General features: G+C 49.2%; 1 long non-coding RNA gene across 1 annotated transcript in view; it reads right to left on the bottom strand.

The window, feature by feature from the left end:
• LOC105854258 overlaps positions 1-570 on the bottom strand; it is a 25,478-nt gene extending 24,908 nt beyond the window's left edge. The window contains exon 1 of the long non-coding RNA XR_001145955.1: positions 412-570. This is a non-coding gene — a long non-coding RNA (uncharacterized LOC105854258). The remainder of the gene's footprint in view (positions 1-411) is intronic.
• Positions 571-6,717: the final 6,147 nt, after the last annotated feature.

Here is a 6,717-nt window from a genome sequence, read left to right as displayed (position 1 = left end):
AAATGGATTCATATGCTCTTTAGGGTTGAAAACAAACCAAGTCTGGAGGAATAATCTTAGTCGTGGCCCTTTGGGGATTATTCATCCTGGAGTTAATTGGCTGTGAGCTGCGGGAAGGGTGTGGGAAGGGGTGGATGAGCCTAGGACCTTGGCAAGGAAGTCTCCCTCTCCTTCTCTGATTCTTTATTGTGAAAGATGGGTTCAAGGTTAAATGCTCGTTTTTCCAAATAGTTTTTCTCCTCTCCCCCGTCCCTGGCACTTTCCCCTTAGAGCACGAGAGAGATGTCCACACCCAGACGCCTGTGATAACTTGTTTATAGGTGTCTGAAAGCAGCTGGAAGGCAGTGGCCACACCTGGAGCACCAGGACCCCCCTGGCCAGGCCCCGAGAGGAGAGAAGGCCTCTGCTCACCTGCTCGTTCTTGGGGCTTGGAGGCTAAGGCATGAGGTGTGCGTGCAGCCTGTGGTCACAAGCAGGTCTGAGGCAGACTTCAGCTGCATGGCTCTGGAAAGTGGTCACCACACCTCTTTACTTATTCCTTTGCACGTATCCTTGCTCCCAAAAGGAAGACCTATTTATCCTGTGGAAAACACAAAATACAGCAAGGAGGAAAAAAATCACCTCAACATTTTTCCTGATTCAGAAATAATCAGAGATTTCCTGAAGTCACTCAGTTTGTGATCATTTGTTACAGCAGCAGCAGGAAACTAATACGGGTCTCTCTGATGGATGACAGTTTTCTGGTTATAAATTATGGAAAAGAGGAATGAAGGACACATTATTTACATAATTTCTTAAAGGGCTGGTAAAATGATTTGACTTCAAACGTGATGCCTTCCTTCCTTTGTTTCTACGTTGGCGTGAGGTGGAAACAATGGGGAAAGGTGAAGTTGTTATTTCTTCACATCAAAGTATTTCGTTTCTGGAGCAGCATTCAGCGAGAGCCAGGGCATGTAATTAGAGGTGACAGGCTTTTTCCTCCTCAGAGAACTCCTATCTTATCTGATGTCAGTGCTCCCAGGCACGCTCCTATCCTGCCGGCCCAACCCCGCTCTCCCTTACCTTCATCAGAGTTCCGGCCTCAACAGGCATATAAAAAAATTAAGAATCCTTTTGATCTCTCTCTCCTTAAAAAAAAAAAAAGAAAGAAAGAAAGGAAAACTTTTCTTTGTTCCTAGAACAGAGAGAGGTTGAGATGGTGAGGGAGAGAGAAAGGAGACAGGCAATCGACTTTTCGGCAACATTTTGCAGTTCAAGGTGTCAGAGACCATTACCGGGAAGTGCAAAGATTCCACCTTGCTAGAATATGTCACCTCTCTTTGAAAGACTGTGTTCCAAGATAAGTGGCCTCTTGCCTCTGACTTCCTTCGGAGATGCAGTCACTCCCCAGGCCCGAGCAAGGCGCCTGGGCTGCGAGCTCTGGGCAGGAAAAGGCAGACGCAGCTCAGATCTGCAAAGCCAAGGAGAGTTTGGGTAGTAACCAGAGACGGGGGCTTAGAACAGAGAGTACACAGTTATAGAAACTACAGGGTGAAACTGATGACCGAATCAAATTCCTCTTTAGAATTACGTTAAAACACACCAAATTGCTTCCCCTGTGTGACGGGGCAGCCCCAGAGGGCGGTGGGATGGCCTGGCTGCGCGTCCTCACCCTCGCTTAAAAAACACAGAGCAAGGCGAACAGCAGCCACACACAGGAAGGTTAATAAAAGTTGTTGTTGTTTTTTCCCAGAAGGAAAAACAAAACAGTGGGGAGCACAGATTGAGAGAGAAACTAACTGATTAATGCGTCCTACCAGAAAGGTGTCTGAGCTGGGATCCCAGGTGCATGCTGGAGGCAGGTAAAACGGCACAGCTAGGCCCACACGGGTTGGGTTTTATATCAAGATGGCTGCCAGCAACCCCCTTCAGGAAGTCGAGAGCCCTGGCAGATTCGTGGCATGATGGGAGTTGTAGTCCTCAGCACCTGGGGTCTCCTGGGCATGGAGGTAGGGGTGGTGTAGGTAAAACAGCAGTGGGCGGAGTTCATTCAGGCCCCAGGCAGGGGTCGGAGCTGTGGGGGTGTCTAGAGCCTAGACCCGAAGGTAAAGATATGGAGATGGAGCCCATTGGGAGGTCACCTGGCCCTTTCAGATTCGACTTGCTTATTCAAAGTCCACAAACCCATCACCAGGTGACTCAGCAGCTGGGTGGCTTTTCTGGGTGTTCCTTTCCTTTGGAATGTGAGGAAGTTGGCTAAGCCCAGGGGGTAAATAAAGGAACCTAGAGGCTCATCTCCTGGAGTAGAGGCAGCTTCTGTGTAGCTTCATCAAAGGAGTCAACTTGCTGCCAGAAAACCCCAGGAAGCCCTGCAGTGAGGCGTCTTTAAAGACTGTGGAATGTCCGCTTCCCGCCACTCCTCCCCCCACACAACTGTGCTCTTAGAGGAGAGGCAGGAAGGTCTAGAGAAGGCAGGATTGAGCGGAACAGTAACATCTTTTCCCTGAAAAAGATTCTCTACTGAAATGCTATCTGCTCCTTAATGACCAATGGTGAACTATGAAAAGCAGAACCAAATACAAACCCAAAAAAAAAAAAGCCTCGCTTCTGGAAATTCCCCCACCTCTGCTCAGCTTATTTACTGGGGACTATAAAAGGGCCAAAGCCAGAAGGTACCTTTTTTTTTTTTTTTTTTAGCCACCCTAACTCAATCAGCACTCGGCAATAAAAAGAACAAAGGAAAGCCATTATGCAAATAGCTGGCCATTCAAAGTCAGAAATTGGGGTCAGGAGGTGGACGGTAGAAAGAATAAAAATTTGGAGAATATTTTCCTCATCAGAGTTCATCTCGGGTTTTACTGTAACATTAATTTTCTGCGTCACTATTGATATTCGGGCTCCAGGTCCTGCGTGGCCCGGCTTATCTGCCCGGTTCCAGCTGCCCTGAGCAGCTTCCTTGCGGCCGCCGCTGTTGTTTGGCTTCCAAATCTAGACCAGGGATGGGCAAACATTTTCTGTAAAGGACCAGGGAGTGTTTGGGGCCTCCGGGCCCTGAGGAGTCTCCCCAGCTGCTGGGCTGTGCTGTGCGTGGGGCTCACAGCCCCTGGGAACTTCATCTGCCCGCGGACATGGGAGGATAAGGATAGAGGCACCCAGAGACGGGATGCCTGGCCTGCAGGTGCGGGAGCTGCAGGTGGGCAGGGACTAGCACAGCCTAAGGCCCAGCTCCAGGCTCAGGTACTTGGGCCAAGGCCCAGCTCTCACAGCACCAGGCCCAGGCAGGTGTTAGAGCTGAGGGGGTGTCAGGAGCAGGTGGGAAGATGAAGATGGGGAGATCTGGGCCATGAGGGAATCTGGCCGCTTTCAGATTCTACATGGCTTATTCAGAGTCAAGGACAAGCAAGCCACCCCGGGAGGAGGAGGACACCTCTCCCAGAGAGAAGACTCCTGCAGTCTCCCTGCCCACCTGTGCCTGTGCAGGTGCTTCTTCCCACCCACTCGCTAGCTCCCTAACAGGGCAGCAGCCTCCTGCCTGCCTGTGACTGGGTCCCATGACCTGCCAGAGCTTCTCTGCACTGACCCCCACAGTGGAGGCCACTTTCCTCAAGGCCACCTGCCTGCTGGCTTGTGTCTATGCAAGTGTCCTTTATTCTTCTCTCTTGTTATAATAAACCTGCCCTTTGGGCTGTAAATAACGTCCATGTAGTGGAGAAACTCCCCAGTGCTGCTGAAAGGGGAGATCTGCTCAAACTTTCCCAGAGTGAACCCAAGGAGCCCGTTCTCCAAACCCAGTAACTGCAAAAAACAACATCAACATGACATTTCAGTAACTGTCCCTGTGCGATCAAAGACTATTCATTGTTGTTAGGTCAGGCAGTACGGACCCAGGTGAGGGCGGGCTTGCTGACTGTATTTCTGGGCCCCGTGGCACAGGGGCATCTGTCTCAACTCCACTGCTGTGGGATTTCCCAGAGCAGACCCGAGTGGCATTGGGCCAGGCCCGCCCACACCTCCATTGGAAGGCAGAGCTATGTCAGCCCACCCAGGCTTCCCGTTGGCTCCTGCTGGGCCCTCTGGAGCCTTTGAACGCAGCTGTCCAAACCTGCCCCCTGGAAACTCCTCACGCTGGAACGTGTGTTTTGCAAGCTCTCGGTGGGTCGGTGTCTGTAAATATCGCACTTGTCACATTGCGTTGGAACAAAGCTCCGTGGAGAAGCCAGCGTGATTCCTTTCTTCCTTTGTTACCTGCAGAGACCCAGAGAAGCTTAGGGTCTGACACGAACAGGTCACTTCCTGAGAGGGCACCAGGCCGGTGCAGTGGCCTGGACCCCAACTTTGAGCTCCAGCGGGGATCAGTGCTGGCACGTTCTCCACTCGGAGGAATTCCGAGCAGATTACCCATGCTGGCAAAAATGGGCCAGCATCGCTTGATCCCAGATAAATGTCGTGAAGACCCCAAGAGGACAAAAACAATGTAGGAAAAATAGGAGAAAGGGAGAGGGCTGGGCAGAGCGCTAAAGCTGTGCCCTCGCTTTCAAATAGCATCTTGCAGTGAACCACATCTGGTTTCCATCAGCGCGGATACAGGTGTAAGGCATTCTGCGAACAATCACCTCTGGCTGGTGGAGTGGAAGATGGCACGTTATCAAGAATAAATGAGACAAAATATTCCAATTACAGCCTCATCCTACTTCTCCTCATCTCACGCCAAGTGTTTGTCTCAATTGTTCAAGCTACAAATTACCCCCATGCTGGAGCCGACTTGCCAAGTGAGTCAACACGAGGGCTTCAGCCTTGAAAAAAAATAATAGCTGGTGGTTTTATTTCCGATGGAGACCTGGCAGGTAGGGAACAGAGGGCGGGCGGGGAGCCAGGGGGTATTCCCGATTGGGCGGGGCTACCCGGACGTGGCCAATCACCGAAGGGCAGAGACAGTGACAGACACATAAAGCTGTCTGCAAATAGAATTGAAAATTGCAGCATTTTATTAGGGATTGAAGTACCCACAGTCTAGTTAGGAGACTGGCTGAATAAATGATAATAGGTCGGTAAGAGAGAAGGAGCATCCTAAGTTAAGTCATGTTTTTAAAGCCACACGGGAGAGGCTCACAAAGCGCAGGGCAGCTCTCTCCTTGAACAAAGCTACCAGCGACTGAATCCTCACTCTGCACCAGACGCTGTGTTAATCACCGACGTTTCTGCGACTGGTCTGCCCTGCCCTGGGAACTGGGTACCGTTTCTGGAATTTTCAGGTTGGATTACTGGCCCAAGGTGGAAGAGACAGCAGGTGTAGTATGGGGACTCAACAGAGGTCTTTGTCCCAATTTCACTTGCAATGGGTTTAAGACAAACAGAAAAAGGTGGGAGCAGTGAGGATTTATTTGGGGTGATAGGTTTAAGAATAGTTTATTTTTTCCCCGTGTTTTTTCCCCAAGTTCTCCCCATTCTCTCTATATGCATATTCTATGACAAACCGTTTACAAAGCACCCCAGTGTGAACTGGGCCACCTGTCTGTGGGCCCTCCACCCATGCCCTTAAAATGTAGTTGTACTGTAGGCACACACCAAAGGATCAATAATGGGTTTACTTACAAAAGGGGAAAGGAAAAGGAACAACCCAGGGAAAGAGAGAGAGATACGAGGTAATAAGAATGTCTTACCTGCTCTGCTGACTCAGAGCTCTGGTAACAAACTAACTGATAGCCCCCAAGTCACAATGGTGCTGAGAGCCATTTCCCAAGAGAGAGAGAGCCTGTTGGACAAAATGGCGCCCTATTTATCCCCTAAGTCCCAGAATGCCTTCTCAGCTCCACCATTAGGTCTTCGCACTTCTCTCCCTGGTGCTGCTGGGAGTTGTAGTTCCCAATCACTGGAGTAGGGGGTGGAGTCCAGAAAGCTGGAGTAGGGGCTGGAGTCCACAAAACTCTGCAGAGCTCCTTCAGGACATCCTTCCCCTTAACAGAACATGTAAATCTTTCCTCCTCTGAAATATATTAAAGAGAATTGGAAAAAAATAAAAGGCTGGTTTGAAATGTTTGATTTCTGTCATTTGATATTTTCCATCTTGGATTGTAAAGCATCAATTTGTGATTTTAGTCACATCCATCTGATAAACTGAAAAATAGAGGATGTAGTTTAAAGTAGGAACAATTCCTAGCTGTGTCTATTGTCATTTGGGCTAAAGCAAATGGGCCACGATGAAGTTGATGACCCAGTACAAGGGGCAGATTTGGGGACCCACCTGACTTTAAGACACGAATGCATGCTATTAATTCAGTTCATGATCGAAGTTACAGTTTCAGTCTGAGGTTCTTAAGGGGCATTTGGCAAGGTGGTGAAGCTGTGGGCTCTCATACCAGGACAGCTTTGTTAACACATAGGTTGGGTGACTTTAAATGGGAGTTTAGAATGTCTGAGCGTTCTCCTGGTTAAAAAGGAAAATTAATATCTATTAAGACTTTGAGGTTTAAACAGGTAAAATGGTAGTGACTAGTTACACAGATGTTATATAAATGATGACAATGATGGTGTTGGTGATGATGCTGGTGATTATGGTAGTGATGATGGTGATGATGTTAATAGTGGTGGGGATGATGATGGTGATTGTGATGGCGATGATGTGCTGCTGATGGTGGTGTTGGTGATTGTTATAAACTAGGAGAGGGTAAGGGAACCATTCCATTTGGGCTCTACGTAATGTAACAGGGGGGTCCCCAGAGAAAGGGGAGGTTCCAGGAT

This window comes from Condylura cristata, unplaced genomic scaffold (genome assembly GCF_000260355.1).
Source record: "Condylura cristata isolate star-nosed mole 26May11 unplaced genomic scaffold, ConCri1.0 scaffold00032, whole genome shotgun sequence".
Taxonomy (NCBI): domain Eukaryota; kingdom Metazoa; phylum Chordata; class Mammalia; order Eulipotyphla; family Talpidae; genus Condylura; species Condylura cristata.
The sequence above is the reverse complement of the archived record's forward strand: the minus strand, read 5'-3'. Positions and strand labels throughout refer to the sequence as shown.